The sequence below is a fragment of the Sorghum bicolor genome, chromosome 2, assembly GCF_000003195.3.
Source record: "Sorghum bicolor cultivar BTx623 chromosome 2, Sorghum_bicolor_NCBIv3, whole genome shotgun sequence".
NCBI classification, from domain to species: domain Eukaryota; kingdom Viridiplantae; phylum Streptophyta; class Magnoliopsida; order Poales; family Poaceae; genus Sorghum; species Sorghum bicolor.
The window spans coordinates 21,543,252-21,560,195 of record NC_012871.2 but is presented as its reverse complement, the minus strand read 5'-3'; positions in this window follow the sequence as shown (position 1 = coordinate 21,560,195).

The following is a 16,944-nucleotide window of genomic DNA, read 5'->3' as shown; positions in this document are numbered from 1 at the left end:
ATTCATAGCGTCCTGGCAGTGAGAGTAATAAGGACCGTTAGGTGGCGCATTTACTAGGGAGGTTACCGTATTGCCCGGATCTGTCCATTGGAGGTTAGCCGCCTATAAATATTGTTGGGTCTTCCAGCCATTACTCCTTCCGTCTTCCGCCACCGCTCTTGCCTCTGCCTCCTTTGCCATCTCCACGTGCGCGCACCCTCGAGCACAAAGTAGCGGAGCCGCTTTCCTCCTTCCCCAAGATGCCGGTGAGACTCATCACCGTCGACGACTGGCGTCCGTCGTCGATGATGGAGCGCTGGCTGTTGGAGCTCGAGAAGGAGGGGCTCCTGCGCCCCCGCGTTTCCTCGTCGTGGCCGGAGTGGATCGCGCCGGCAGCGGACCACCGGGAACTGAGACCGCCCAAGGGGTACGTGGTCTCCTTCGCCAAATTCCACCGCCATGGCCTGGGTTCCCCTCCGAGTCGCTTCATGCGGGCACTCTGCCACCATTACGGCGTGGAGCTTCAGCATTTTTCGTCGAACGCCATCACCGTCGTGGCGATTTTTGCTGCGGTGTGTGAGGGCTACCTAGGGATGATGCCGCACTGGGACCTGTGGCTCCACCTGTACGGGGGCGAGCTCTTCAACGCCCCTGGTGGAGCTACAGGGGTGAGGAAGCCGGTGCGGGCCGGCTGCCTCAACCTGGTGCTGAAGACCGGCAAGGCGGAGGAGCCCCGAGAGTACATCTCGGTGGGGCTCACGTCGAACCACGCCGGTTGGGACTCTCAGTGGTTCTACCTGCAAAACGACGACGACCTCTTCCCCGACTACACCGGGCGCTTGATCTCGGAGCGTCCGGACCACTGGAACTATGGCGTCGTCAAGACCCTCCAATCGCGGCTCCGTCCCATCCTCAACGCCCTGAAGAAACTTCGTGGGGAAGGCTTGATCGTTGCGCTCGTCCTCTCGACTGTCCACCATCGACGGGTACTCCCGTTGATGTCTTGGCCGCTAAGGATGGACGAAATGGGCCTCGGCGTTTCATCTCGCGACCTCGAGGCATGCCGGATGTCCAACGAGGCGCCCGCGGATGACGAGGTCGCTGCCAGAGTTAGGGCGGCCGTCGCAGGCGATTTTCAGCCTGAGCGCGTCAACGGCTTCCCCATAAGGCCCGATGAGGGGTCGATTGACCTGGTAAGTCCTTCTTAAGCCCCAGACCATCGAAGTATCTTTTCAGCATGCAGCAGTCTTCAAGCTTGTGATTCGCCCCTCCCTTATGATAAGGGTAGGGCTCCTTTAGCATCTTGTCGAAGATAGCTCCATTGGGGGGACCTCGAGGCTTTTTATGCTCTAAAGCGGCGACGAGATCATCGTCGAGGGCCTCCCATTTGAATGGTTGAGCTTTCTTCTTCTTCTTGCTCTTCTGGGGCCGTCGACTGGGGCCCTCATCGTCGTGAGTTGGTGCCTTGTCTTTGCCTCCTTCGTGGCTGAAGAAGGCGCCGACCGCTTCCTCCCCTGCAGCATAGTTTGCCACCACGTCCATCAGCTCGTCGACGGTCTGAGGGTGATTCCGAACCAATTCCCGCACCAGATCTCGGTAGGTGGTGCGTGAGACAAAGGCTAGGATGACGTCGTGGTCGCAGATGTGCGGCAGCTTGGTGCGCTGCTTCGAGAAGCGTCGGGCATACTCTCGGAGAGTTTCTCTTGATTTCTGCTTGCACTTGCTGAGGTCCCACGAGTTGCTGGACCGTATGTAGGTCCCTTTGAAGTTGCCCTCGAACACTTGGACCAAATCGGTCCAATCATGGATCTGGTTGGCTGGGAGCTCCTCGAGCCATCTGCGGGCTGTGTCGGAGAGGAAAAGCGGTATGTAACACCCTAGGTGTTAAGCATGCATTTAGCCCTATCAAAACATTCATAAGCATTCTCATCAAGCATAGCATCATGAGCATGTCATTTCATCCCAAAATGTGATTTTATGTGTTTTATTCCATGTGCTTTAAATATGTTAAAAATATGATGCTTGCTTCTAAAATTGTGGAATATTCAAGATAGGTTGATTTATGTGTAAGAAGGTTTAAAAATATTTTTGTGCAATTTTTGGAGCAATAAAATTTGAGAAATGGAATTTATACAAAAATCCCCAACATGAATTTATTTGAAAACCTAGAACTAGTTTTAATTTGTAATTCAAATTCTATCTGGAATTTGGTCTTGCTTATTAAAACAAAGTTGTAGGGTTTTTGTTTTGGAACAACTTTGTTTTTGGGAGCAAAAGGTGGAAATGATTTTAAAAGGGTCCAAATGAATTTAGAAAAGAATTGGAGAAAAGAAATTCAAAAAAAAATGGAAAAGGGGGCAGGCGCTGCTGGGCCAACCCCGCCTCCCTTTCGGCCCAGACAGCGGCCCGGCCTGCCTTCCCCCTCCCCCTCTCTCCCGCGCGTGGACGCCCGCCTCGTCCCAGCCAGCGTCGGCCACGTGGCGGCCGTACGCCGGCGATGGGCGCACCGCGGCCGACCGGCTTCACCTGGTCGGGACGCCGGCCCGGGCTCTCAGGCCGCTCCATTCGCTCTGTCGCCCGCACCTCTCTCCCTCCTCCCTCCACTCGCGAGCGCAACCGCAGCCGTACGAGATCTGTCGTAGCGCCATCGCCGGAGCAGCTCCGCTGCTCACCGCCGGCCACTCCAGTGCCCCAACCTCGACGCCGAAACCACTAGCGCACTCGTCGTCGTCACGGTAAACTCCTGCGAACGCTCTACCGAGGTGAGAGCCCGTCGAACGCCATGAATCGCTCGTCGGAGTTGCTCCGACCTCGCCGGAGAGCTCCGCCGCGTCGAACCTCGCTCGTTTCTGCCCCGTTTCGCTTGCTTTTTGGCGTGTTAGATCCGTAGTGCGACGGGGAAGCTCGGAGGAGCCCTTGCGCGTGTTCTACCGCACCGGAGCAGCCTGGCCACGGCGAGCAACGCCGCCGTGCCGCCATGCATGCTCGTCAGAGGTGCTCCGGCCATCCTCCGGCCAACCCGAGGGTACCGCTGGGTGCGCCTCGCTGCGGGGAGCACGATGGTGGTCACCCCGTGGCCGGGAACCTCACCGCCGGCGAGATCTGCTCGTCGGAGGTGCTCTCCCTCTCGGTCTCGCTGACCAGTGGGGTCTGAGGCCCACTGTCAGTCGCTGGGGGACCGCGTTGGGTGTAGATCTGGGTGTCTTTAGCGTTTTTATCCCGATTTCGAATTGATTTTCAGAAAAGGTTTTCCAGAAATCGATTTAAAACTTGTAAAATCCATATCTTGAGTTCTGCAGCTCCAAAGTTGATGAAATTAATTTTGGGGTGCTCTTTATTTTCAGATCTACAGTTTGATGTAATTGCATGTCATGATTGAACACTTTTTCTGGACAGAAATAATTAATCCATGCTTTTGCTAAACTTAGAAAATGCATAGTAATTAAAGTAAGACTCAGAAAAATGTAAAACTTGTTTTGTTGGCTCTGCATGTGTGTTAACTCACTGGGAAAATATTACTACACATTATTTGGTGTATAAATGAATTTATAGTGATTTAAATGCTTGCATGGCAGTGGTTTATGATTTTTAATAATTATTTGGATCATGCAATTAATCTGGAAATTTTTGTGGGTGTTTTCTATGATATTAGGCAAATTATAAAAAATATGAAATCTGCTGTTTGACACTTATACCACAGTAGAGTAATTGTAATTGCCCTTATTAATTAATCTTGTGATATTTGTAGCTCAAAATAAGTATCAAAAAATTATGAAAAATTTATAGTAGCCTTTATGCCTGACTGGGAGTCTCCTGTAATTTTTGTGGAATTTATTGATAAATAGAAATGCATGCTAATCTTGATGGGCCTAGAAATGAATAATTAATTTATAATTGTTATTTGTGAGTTAAATGGAATAAGAAGGGGTTTGGTGTATCTTTGAAGCAACTTGTGGGTTGCTGGTTACACTTGAAAAGATTTGTAGAAGAGAATGCAATAGATGTTTAATTCAATTGCCTACTCTTGGATGATGTTGACTACCTTGTAAAGAGCATGACCAATTAAATCACCTATGCATCATGTCATGATCATTTGGTACATTCTCATACAAGCATTCACTCGGGCATCCCGCACTCCACTCATGAGCATACATGCATCATACAGGCTCGCAGGAGAACGAGGTGGGATCCGAGGAGCCAGAGGAGATTCAGGAGCAGGAACCTCCGGAGGCACCGGAACCCGGAGAAGAGCTACAGGAGTGTCCGGATCACCGGCCCAGCACGTTTGAGAAAGGCAAGCCCCGGAGCATTCTAAGTCTCCCTATTCTCGCTAACTTATATGTTATATTATGCTTGTTCTATTATATTGCATCTAAGTGATAGGAGTTGGTTGATATCGTTGATGCATTGGTATTCCTTGATATCACCCCTCGTTTATCTACCTTGTCCTATGTAGATAGGTGCGGAGTCTATGCTTAGCTTGCTTAGCCCGATAGAAGTCGGGTGATTCCCTGTCACCTGCGAGATATAGGTGGATACCTGCTTAATTAAGCAGTGATTGCTTTGGGAAAAGAATAACCAAGTGTGGAATGGAATTGGAGACCGGGCAGGGTCTTATGGTGGGTTGACTATAGTGCCCCTGCCTGTGTCGATTAAGGACCGATCGTTGATGGCCCTCTTGTCATGTTGAACGCATGCCCCACATTTAGCTGGAAGGATAAGTCGTTCCGACCGCGAAGCCTGAGCACTATCCGGGCCGGGAATCGGCCCGATGTACTCGCTGTATTGGTGATGGTTGAGGAGAACGACGAGGGCGCGGCGCGCAACCTTGGTATACCTTGGATACCTCGGTCGCTGGAACGGTCCTCGGGTACAGGCGGTGCCTGTCGAACCCGCGAATTTGGTCCTGGATAGTGCAATACGGTGATCTGTAGCTCACTTGATCAGTGAGTGTGGTTTGTGTGGGGAATAAACTCGCCAGCTGGTTAGAAATCGATTCGAATCGCCATCGCTCCTGGATAGTTAGCACTTCACATGAGCTTCGTCCTCGTAGTAAGGACTATGGAACACTTGGGTTATAACGATAAATGGTTTCATGAATGCTATGATGAGGTACCATCATGTTGCTACACTTGATTGTAATAGTGCAGGTGCAAACCTAGATAATAGGTAATGATACTGTTAACTTGAGCAAATTAAAAGAAGAAAGATTTGTGGAGGACATGTTAATAGCATCTTGCAGTTATGCAAAAAGGTTGTCAGCTACCCCACTATATAGCCTTCATAATCCTTGATGAGTCTTTATTTTGAGTTTATGACGGGTAAGTCTAGCTGAGTGCATTCTCGTACTCAGGGTTCCATTCCCATGTTGTTTTGCAGATGTTCAAATGTACTATGGTTATTGCATCCTCTGTCTGTACCCAGCCATGGGTGATGACTAGACCAAGGGTGATGGTCACTCCGTCTTCTCTTTTGCTTTTGTGGGAATGACCAAATCATGGCACTGTATCAGACTAAGTGTGTGTGTTGTACTTTCGAACTATGAAGCTTCCGCTACCTGTGAACTTGGTTTGTAATAACTTTAAGAACTCCGATGGATTTTATGATTGTTGTAATCTGGATGTATCTGTGGATGGCGACCGCTAAACTTATTACGATCTTGGCTGTATGTATGATATGTGTTTTGAAATCCTTCAAGATTTCACGGACTACCGGGATTATATGGGCTTAAGCTCGATGGTTTGACTATGCAAATGGTCACTATTAGGCTTAATCTCTTATAATTTGGTCGGTTCTGTTACACGGTAACCGTCAGAAGTCCGCCAGCCAACTGACATGCTAGCCGGAAGTCCGCCAGCCACAGTTCTAGCTTGGTTTCGCCGTTGTATTTAACAATGCTAGTCGGGGGTCGAAACGGGCTGGGTAGTGGTGTGCTGCGGATCGCTCTGTTGAACACGCGAGGACCCGGTGGTTCCGGGGCCATTCGGTCCTCGTCGCTGTCGTACCGCCCGCCGTGGTGAGCGCTGTAACCGCGCTCCTCTGCATCCCCATGTCGACGGCGACGATACTCATTGATGTCGTGCCGTGCATCGTGTCGCCGCTGTTTACCATCGGGGTGGTTCTGGACAGGCGCTGTCTTCTTTCCTCGAGGGGGCGGTTGCTGATGGACCGACACCTCCCTTTCGTTTCGGACTGGCTCGTCACGCTTCTCCGAGGCTGCCCCTCGACGTCGAGAGGCTGAGCTCTCGGCTTGCTGAGCTGCCGCCACTTGAAGCAGAGTTTGTACCACATCTCGAATGCGCCGCGCTTAGGAGTTTGAGGGTTCAGGCATGTTACGTAGCAGCATGGTCGCTGCCACGACATTCTGGCCTGCTCGGGGGAAACGACAGATGGGTTGCTCTGGTTCCCCGTCCCCGACAATCTGTCGGTGTACCTCTCGAGCCCGTCAGCACGCGCCTCTGCCATGCGGGTATGGCTGGTCCTGCTCGAGGACCCGCTCGAGCTGGGTGAGGCGCTCGCGATCTTCATCAAGCTTTGCTTTGAGCTCCCGTAACTGCGCAAGTTGCGTGACTTTATCTTCCTAAGGCGGAGGGTCGACCTGACCGTTGTTCCCAAGTGTCCTGGGGTCCTCTCTTGCCACAGTGGCTCGGCCACCTGCGACGGTGTCTTGTGTCTCATCTGTGGTCTCCACTTCTCCGTCGATGTTGAAGCATTCCCTCGTAGGGTCGTAGCTGTCGGATTTGGAGTCGGGATCCGGCTCGGCGGCGTAGAAACATCCACATCCTTCTCCCGCCAGCCGTTGCCTGAGTGAGGTGATCGTGTATCGCCCGGGTCCTAGGCGTCGGAGGCCTCGTACCTAGGAGAAATCCGGCAGCTCGGCTGCTTGCTGCTGTGTTCCAGCGTCGCGCGGGAGGACCATTGGTCGTTCCACGTATGTCTGGGTGTTCGGACATATTGTCCTGGCGAGAGATGCCACGGCGTTGTCCAGACCGAACGGGTGCGTTCTCCTTGGGGCAAACAACCCGTGCGAAAGTAGCGTTGTCGAGGGCGGGAGCACGCGAGGAGCGTCGTTGCCTGGCGTCGTCGCGCGGTCATCATGACGCGGGGCTGCCGTGTCCGCGGCTTCGGCGTGCGGGGCCATCGACTCCTGCACCGCCATTCGCCTGGCACGGGCTAGCGACCGTGAGGAGGCAGAGGAGTGGTGGCGGCGCTGTCCATGCCTCTTCTTGGGTGGGGAGGCATGGTGGCGAGGCCGTCTGGGAGCCCTCAATCGTGCGGGCGCAATGCCAGCTCCTCCCGGTCCCTTGACCGAGAGCAGGATCATGTCATAGCCAAAGCCGGTAGACATGAACTCGAGGCTCCCAAACCAAATCACTGTGGAGCGCGGGATCGGTGAAACGAGAGTGGTCATCTGGAAAGAGGTGGGAAATCGGTGAGAAAAAACACGCAGGACCCCTACCTGGCGCGCCAACTGTCGGTGTTTTACCCACGGGGGGTCACACCAACGAGTAAAACTTGTGTGCGTGTTCCCTTTCCCAGATGATGATGTAAGAAAGACACAAAGACTTATCTTGGTTCGGGCAAGAGAAGGCCCTACGTCCAGCGGGGGGGGGGGGTTTCTATTATCTTGCACCTAAGTGCTTGTACAGGGGTGAATGCAAGTTGATGTTGTGTGAATGGACGGAGATAAAGTATGGTTGTTCTTCTACCTATCTCCCCCCTATTCTTCCTTGTGCCTCCCATTTTATAGTTCCAAGGGGAGACCTAGGTTACATGGCGTAGGCGATAGGGTAGGGGTCGATAGGGGCGTGGTGCGCTGACCTACTCGAGGCTTCCGTACCGGCGTGGCCTCGAGCCGTCTTGTTACCCAGTGCTTGGGTGATGATTACGCGTGCCTCCGAATCCGGCTCCTGCGCGCCGTCCTGGATTGGCTAAGCCGCGGGCACGCCTGTACGTCGTGGCAGCAGTCCTGTCAGGAGTGGTTGAGGTGCTGTCTTTCACCGCCTGACTCTTCCTTGGGAAGGAACGTGTTCACTCGAGGGTCCAATGTCGCGTGAAGCCTTGCTGATAGGAGCGCTAACTTCGGGCGTCTCGAGGGGGATCGTGACAAGACGTTCCGATTGTCTCGCTGCGCCCTGCCATACTCTGGTCCATCTGGTGGACAAGGCTGCAAAAAGGGGCGATTGGATGGGTGCTTGCTCCCTATCACGCTTCCCGTGACTGTCGGGTTAGGTGAGAACGCGACAGGCGCATTAAATGCCCTGGTTCTCGTACCCGTACCCGCGCCACGCGGCGGGCGGCGTCCGTGCACTCGAGGCCTGTCGATTCGTATGAGCCAGTTCCGTATTCAACGGTCGATGCTTAGTCGAGCCTCGAGCCGATTCACACGACCCTCTCTCCGTATTCGAGGCTAGGGTCATCATCACACTTTGGCCGTCACGTGTGCAAATGGAGGGCGTCGAGTCAAGGGCCTCGATTTACGTATGAGTCTTCTTGTTATGTGCATCGGTTAGGGTACCCCTTATTGATACCCTCGACAACCGTATCAAGAGGTGCAGACGTCAAGGTCCACACCTAAATCAAATGACGCACCTAAAGAATGAACACAGTGAGAAGTCTTGTTTAGAAGACTTAAAACATTGAACCCTCGCCGAAAGGTAAAATCGGTAGTTACCCATATTTATCCTTTTTGCATTCCCTTTTCCCTTAAATTATTTACTTTCCTTAAATGGCTTGTTAATTAATCATGCTATCTTGAAAAGAAAATAAAAATGTTAAAAATAGTAAGCCCCATGTGAGTATGCTCGTGGCATAAAACCCATAAGTACATTCACTGTGGTGGCGTAAAAATAAAATAAATATATTCCTGTCCTATAGAAATGAAAATATAAAAATAAATTTATGATCCTACCAAAGAGAGTAATATTTATTAGAGGAAGCTCAACATGATAAAGGCAAAGAGATTTTATGCTAACATTTAACCAGTTCCACAAAGCCTTGTTGTCTATTTGAGCTCCACAGAATTCAAGGATCAAAGAAGACTAGCAGACGGAGGACATCCCAATCGTTGTCAGGGTGCCGCCGACATTCAAATACACCTCCACCACCTGCTAGCTACATGAGAAGAAATTACGTCAAAATCTAGCTTGGGGGAGAGCACCCCTATTTATCCAGCTAAGTGTTTATATTCGCGTTTATACTTTACTCAAACAATAAAAAGATACATAATCATAAAAACCCAAATAAAGATTTTGTGCTTATATCTTTGCTTAGTTTGCTAAATAAACAAATAAATTGTCTATGCCAAATTGAACTCTAATGATAAACTCTTACATGGATATGATGAATAGTTGCTCTACCAAGTACCTAGTTTTCAAATTTGAGCTCTCTCTCAAGTTTAGGCATAACTGTTATAATTTAAAGCTTGCTCTAAACCTGAACTTGTGGGAAGTGTACCTGATCAAAAGTCTAAGTCGTTAACAGATATGATATGGGAAGGTTAAGTTGTTGTTTATCTATTCCTAGAGATACTAGAATTCTGGAGAATTTTATCTTTGAAAATCTTTAAAATATTGCATGATGAGTTCCTGTATGATGAGAGTTTAAATTCATACTATAGCCATACATACATGCCTGTTAGACTATGAACCATACATTTAGTTTTTACTACTTATGAGCATTAAGTGTGGTCAAGCTGTGTAGACCCTTAGAAGCTTGTTATGTGGTTAAAATCAAGATTCACTTGCACGTTCACTCATACATGCTGCTTCTACTCCGGAAGTATGCATCCATATACATCCACTCATTTCCATCTCCAGATTCACCCAAAATCATTCTACTCCTATCCAGGAGAGAATAGCCAAAAACATTATCCTATCCCTGTTATTCCCCGTGAAATAAATGCTCGAGATATTTTGGTTGCTGCCACTAGCTACATTATTCCAGGAGGGTGAGTGCTCTGAAAAAAGTGAATACGAGGAAATAAAAAGGGGCAAGTGCCCAGAACCTCGAAGAAAAGAAAAAGTGAGACGAGAGGTAAAAATAGACAAGTGTCCGACAGTAGAATTAGGGGTACAAGATACCCACCTGAGAGAAAAGAAAAAGAAAATATAGAGCATCTCATTCTCCTAAAAAAGCTTCAAAGTGCAAGAAAGGTATGTATCCCCTCAAAAGAGCAAAAGTAGAATTAGACTTTCACCATTGTTTTCACCATCATCACCATACACCATTCATTCGCCACACATGCACATCTTGATATTGACTTATTAACTTGTTTCTCTAGATCTATGGTTTGACTATGCAATAAATGTCTTGTAAGTATGTATACTTTATCTCCCACCTATGAGCTCTAGATATCAAAGCCTTATTAGAGTAGGATGAGAGAGAAGACAATGTCACTATGCCTCATACCACAAATACCACATACTTTGAGAGAAGGCATATACCATCACTGCCTTGGTAAGGATCCAGAAATACCACAAAAGAGAGAATTGAGAGAGTCATACAAGGAATCTCTATGTTTTATTTTGAAAATCTACAAAAACTCCAGACCTATAGTTGATCAAAGAACAGGAGACATGGCGCTTGACTTGACCATTCTATCTTTTAACTGCTCAAGACATAAGTGACGGTTGCAAGCCCCATGGTGGAAGGTAAAATGAGTAAGTTTTAAGTCTTAGCAGTTTACTCTAACTCAGAGATAAGATCTTGTTTGAAAGCATGTGTACCGTCAACTTTCTAAGGCATTGCAACAAATTCTGATCCATTACTAAGTCTATCCTTACTCAGGGATGAACAAGAGGTAAGCTTGGGGGAGTTTGTTGACGGTCCTTAAGTACCAAATTTAATCATCAAATAAATAAATAAAAGGATCCAAATGCAACCAACACCCAGACTTAGGGTTTTATCTGATAGAATTCCATGAATTTTGGTGTTTGTCTATTTCTACAGGGGGTTATTAGGAAATATGGAGGAAATGCCCACATGTTGGGTTTACATAGAGATATTAACGTATGCGGTAATTTTCCATCATCTAGAAGACTCAAGAAGCCACGGGAACGAACGGGAGGCCGAGCAGGCCCGAGGGCAGGGCACCCGCCCTGCCCCCTAGGGTGCCCGCCCTGCTACAGGAACCAATCAGGCTCCGCCTCAAGGATTATGCTCCACCGCCTTTGAGGATCAAGGAAAATCGTGCGATTAAGGTCGGTTTGATCCGACGCCCCACGTTCATTTGAGGGGGCTATATAAGCAGGGCCCCTGGCCCCTGAAGGAGGCATCCCTATTCATTATTCGTAGACAGAGCAAAAGCAAGGGTTTGGAGATGAGCGCTCTCCTCTCTTCTCTAAACTAGAGTAGATCTAGATAGTAGCGAGATGGAGAGCGAGGGAGGATTGGAGGAGAGGCCGACCTGTCGGTTCTTCCTCCGGTTGTACTTTGCCATGATCAAGCTCTAATCAAGCTCGCTCATGGAATGACTCTGGTAATCTACTTATATTTCATTATGCAATTACTATCCATGTATGATCTTGTTCACAACTCTTTTGAGTACTTTAATCTATAGGACACTATAGGTTAGAGTTGTAGTATGGTGTAAGCGTGGTGCTTAGACCTAGATTACTTGTGGATATCCCCTATCTAGCCGGATCATGTGGTATGCCGCGTAGGTGACAAGTACGTTGGTCCTCTGTAGTCCACCTCCCATTAGCAGGACTGGTAGGGTTTATCGGCCTATGGATAAGCATCCTTTGTGGTGTATTCTTATCACGTGGTTCACCCCAGACATAGACATACCCCTTTGAAGTAGAGAAACCATAGTTATCCTCTCTATTCTCCTACCATCGCCAATATACTAGATTGCTCTACTCTCTATTCCCATATTATCACCCATTGTTATCTTACCTTTAATATTGTTCTTATTCAATTCTACCATCTTTCATATTTACACATACCTATCTATCTAGGTTAAGTTAGAGCGTAGATCAGTTCTCTCATTTCCCTATGGATAAGATAAAACCTTTAACCGCGTAAAAGCTACAACGGTATCCGTGCGCTTGTGGATTTATCTGTGTGCGTATAAATACCATAGTACACTCTAGTGCTATGCTGGGGATGACAACCTAGTATTCAAGTGGTGTTAACAAGTGTCAACAGGGGGCTTATAAATAGGAGGTGGCCGGCTTTTGGAGGTTCTCTCTTGTTTATTTGATTACTTGAGGCATACATTGAGCTAGAGAACACTCCTTCCACTCATCCCCTTGCTTGATTGCTAATCTTTATGAGATGGAGTGAGATTCAAGTGCATTGCATTGAGAGTTGCATCTAGTGGCACTTTATCCTTGAGTTTGCTGTGGATTTTTTGTTACTCTTGGGTGTTTCCCGATGCCCTAGATGGCTTGGAGCAGTGGTGGAGTTGAGCTCATGATTGGAGATTGTTTCGAGCCTCACCAAGTGATTTGTGAGGGGTTTTTGAGCCTTCCCCACGGGAGATCGCAATTGGCTACTCTAGTGGATTGCTCGTGGCTTGGAGGATCCCCATCTTGTGAGTGGATGTGCGGCACCCGCTGAGGGTTTGGCTTTGGATTACCAATTAGCTCGCGATCCATCAAGTGGGTGTATCGCCACAACGAGGACTAGCTTGCCGGGAAGCAAGTGAACCTCGGTAAAAAATCTTGTGTCGTCTCTTGCCGAGGATTATCTATTGTGATTGTGATTGTGATTGTGAGTGATTTGTTGGATATATCCCTACTCTACAATGTTTGTATAACAATCACTCTCCACTCCTTTACTTACTTGTATACCTTGCTAGTTGTTTAGCTTGTTTAGTTTAGTTTTCTTGTTTAGAAGTGTAGCTAGCCTTCTCTTGTTGTTTGTGTTTTAGTGTTTAGCCTTGTACTAGTTTGTATAGGTGGCTTGCATAGCTTAGTTGAGCTAGTGCTAGAATTGCTTCGCCTTTTGTTTTACTAACTCACTTGCTTAGTGAACTTTGTAGAAATTTTAAATAGGCTATTCACCCCCCTCTAGCCATTTGGACCTTTCAAGTTGGTTTGATCTTATTGAATTCATGTAATTGCTCGTATAGCGTTTACCTAATCGATTGTTGGGTAGATGATAGACAATATGTAGACGTGGTGTCTAGATATCTTGTTTGTCTGTGAGTGCCCCCTGATGTGCCGGGTCATGTGGTAGTCCACGTAGGTGACAGCTGCATTGGTTTCTCTATAGTCCACGCCCCGTACGTAGGGCTAGCATGGGCGTGATCGTGAAGGAGGTGACAGTTGCGTCTTAAAACCCTCATTAGTCGATGCCTCTTTACATGTAATTATGATATAGGGTTGACTTAACGATGATTTCTAGATGTAATTGCACTAATTAGAGTTATTCATTGGCGTAGTTATAGAACTACCTTAGATCCAACTCCCTAGTTTATCCATTGACTAACTATGATTATGACTAGTAGATGCTCTGATGATTATCCTTAATTATGATACTTGATGATTGTGCTATCACTATTATTTATCTATATTTATCTTGTGACCTCTGCCTATTGAGAGTAGATTATACGACTTGGGTAATATCATTTATTCATCCTATATAGTTTCTTATCGATATAATAGAATATAGTTTAACACCTAGCCTTCCAAGTGGTATAAATATAAATCGACAACCTAGATACTTCCCTAGGTAAAATGCTACAATGGTATAATTATCTGTCCGCTTGCAGAACCCATTTAGTTTATAATTATATTCATATATTTTATTCTCTGTCTAGTTAAAGTAGAACATGTGAATCTATATTAAATTCCTAGCAATATAATTAGGGATGACAACCTACTTTGTGCTTAGGAATGTTTGAGTGGTTAGTTGCTATTTGACAAGTTAATTAAATACCGGTGCATTTCCGGTGTCGTTGCTAAGGGTAGGGTTTATCTCTGTTTTTAGTGATGACGGTAGTAAATCAACAAGCATTTTTAGCGCCGTTGCCGGGGAAGGCATAATAAACTTAGGATATATTGATAACATATATACGCATGGATAAAGTTATATTACCAATCAATTTCTACTCAATCAGGTACACCCTTCGTCGTTATCATTTTCTTATCTTATGCAGGGTGATGAATGAATGGTTTTGCTCTTCCAAGAAACTTTACTGAAGATCCAGAGAAACTCCTTAGGAAGAAGAAGTTTGTAGAAGCAAGGGACAAATTCGAATCACCATCAAGAACACCCTCTGCTGCTCAAGCTAGCTCTTCAGAGGAGCCAGCTCTAACATTGGAAGAGGAATTTGGAGGACAAATAGAAAAACAAGTAGAAGAGTTAGGAGGAAACCTAGCTCCTGTGTTTGAAGACATGGCTGAGAAGACACTGTGAGAGTTCTCTGCCCCAACAATAGCAAACATTCAGACTGGACCAGCAGTCAACACTGGGGAGAATAGATTCGAGCTCAAACCTGCTCTGATTACCATAGTTCAAGACAGCCAATTCTGTGGAAAAGCTCATGAAGATGCAAGTGCACACTTACAACACTTTCTAGAGATCTGCAGCACCTTCACGATCAGAGGAGTACCAAAAGATGCTATCTTACTCCGTCTTTTCCCGTTCTCATTATTGGGGAAAGCCAAGTAGTGGTTCTACACCAACAAAGACAAACACAATACATGAGACCTTTGCTCAACTGCTTTCTTGGCAAAATTCTTTCCTACAACCAAGACTAATGCTCTGTGTGGGAAGATTTCAAATTTCCAACAACAACATAATGAATCATTCACTAAAGCATGGGAAAGATTCTAGAATTACATTGAAGACTATCCTCATCTTGGGATAGAGGAGTGGCTATTAATACAGACTTTCTATCACGGGCTTATCTCTAGTACCCGTGAGTCTATTGATGCTGCAGCTGGGGGAGCTTTCCTGTCACTCAAGCTCTCAGACGCTAAAGCACTTGTTGAGAAGATGGCCTCAAATTCAACATGCAATGAAGAATGTACTCAGTCTCAGAAGAAAGGAGGAGGAATCCATCATCTCAAGGAAGCTGACATGGTCACTGCCAAGCTAGACCTCATCATCAAGAAGCTCGACATAGAGAAGAAGGAAGTCATGCACATCAATGATTCCCATATGACATGTGAAGAATGTGGAGACTACGGGCACTCAGCTATCAGTTGCCCTACACTACAAGAGGATGTGAACTTCATCAACAATAACACCTATTATCATCCTCAACAAAATCAAGGATGGAATCAACAACCTCAACAAGGTAATTACCAAGGTAACAACCAAGGTAATAATTTTAATAACAATTTTCCGCCTTTGAGAGAATTAGTTGCTAGTCAATCCAAACTGCTAGATCAAATGACTAGGAAACTAACATCAAATGATAAAACTTTGGAAACATACATGCTAGAATGGATACTTTTGCTTCTGCTATAAAGAATCAGCATAGTTTCAATAAAATGCTAGAATCACAATTAGCTCAATTAGCTGCTGCTGTTCCTCCATTAGAAAAAGGCAAGATTTTAAGCCAACCAAAAGATTTAGAAACTGCTAACCTTGTTGATATTCACAATGCAACCCAATATCATATTGAGCCTGCAGCTGTACAGTGGATTGACCACTCTCTACCAGAGAAGATGGGAGACCTTGGAAGACCTGTCATTCCTATCTCTATAGGATGCCACAGCTTTCTAGAGGCTATCTGTGACTTCGACGCAAGTGTCAACATCATGCCCAAGGTAATTTATGAGAAAATATTAAATGATCCCCTGTTGTACACATATATGCATTTGCAACTTGCAGATCAGTCCATTTGCTACCCTGAGGGACTACTAGAAGAAGTTGTCATTAGAGTGGGGCAATCATATGTCCTAGTTGACTTCGTGGCCATGGAGACAGGAGTAGATGAGAAGGCACCAATTATTTTGGGCAGACCATTCTTGTGCACGACAAAAGCCATCATCTATGCGGAGTACGCCAAGATTGTCCTATCCATCAAGGACAAGGAGATATTTACATTCAAGAACCATGTCCTGAAAACTCCTGCAGCCTCAAAGCATTTCTACCAACAAGGAAAGCAAGAACAATAATCAATGTCAAAAAACAATAGAAACAACAGAAGATGGAGGAAGACCAATCATGCACCTGCAGAGACAACTCAATTGATCACCGCTCTCAACACAGAGAATGATCATATGCTACCCAAGCCATTTCCAATCAAGAGAGGTGATCCAGGAGTTCCAATCATTGAATGCACAATCAAAAACACCACCTTCCCTCACACCGTCTGCGATGCTGGATCAGGCTGCAACGTAATGTCAAAACAGGTATATGATGAATTATTTGATTTACCTTTATACCCAACATATATTCAGTTGCAGATGGCCGATCAATCATTAAGGTTCCCGGAAGGAGTGGTCAAGGATGTCATGGTAAGAATTCAAGAACAATATATACCTGTAGATTTTCTAGTTCTTGACATGCAGGGAGACGATGAGTCCCCAATCCTCTTAGGAAGACCGTTCCTCTACACAGCCAAAGCCAACATCTACATCGGAAAGGTATGCTGTCAATTTAGAACATTAGTTAACCATGAGCAGATCAGGAAGCAACGCAATAGGAGAAGACGCCAAGCCGTCAGGCTGCCTAGCCTCACCGCGGATGGGAAGACTTTCCTGGCAAGATTGTGAAATATGAAGATCGCTTCACGGAGCAAGAAGAGAACAAAAAAATTTTGTGAAATATGAAGATCTATTGTTGTTGCTAAGGGTAGGGTTTATCTCTCTTTTTAGTGATGACGGTAGTAAATGTCAACAGGCCTAGCAAGAGCTTCCCATTTAATCATATGATATTTTGCGTTTCTTGCCTATGCCTTGCCAAAAAAATCTAGATCTGATGGAATCAAGGAGCTGGTAATTTCCTTCATACAGTTGGTAAACTCCCATCGTATACATTGGAATAGAAGATAGACATGAA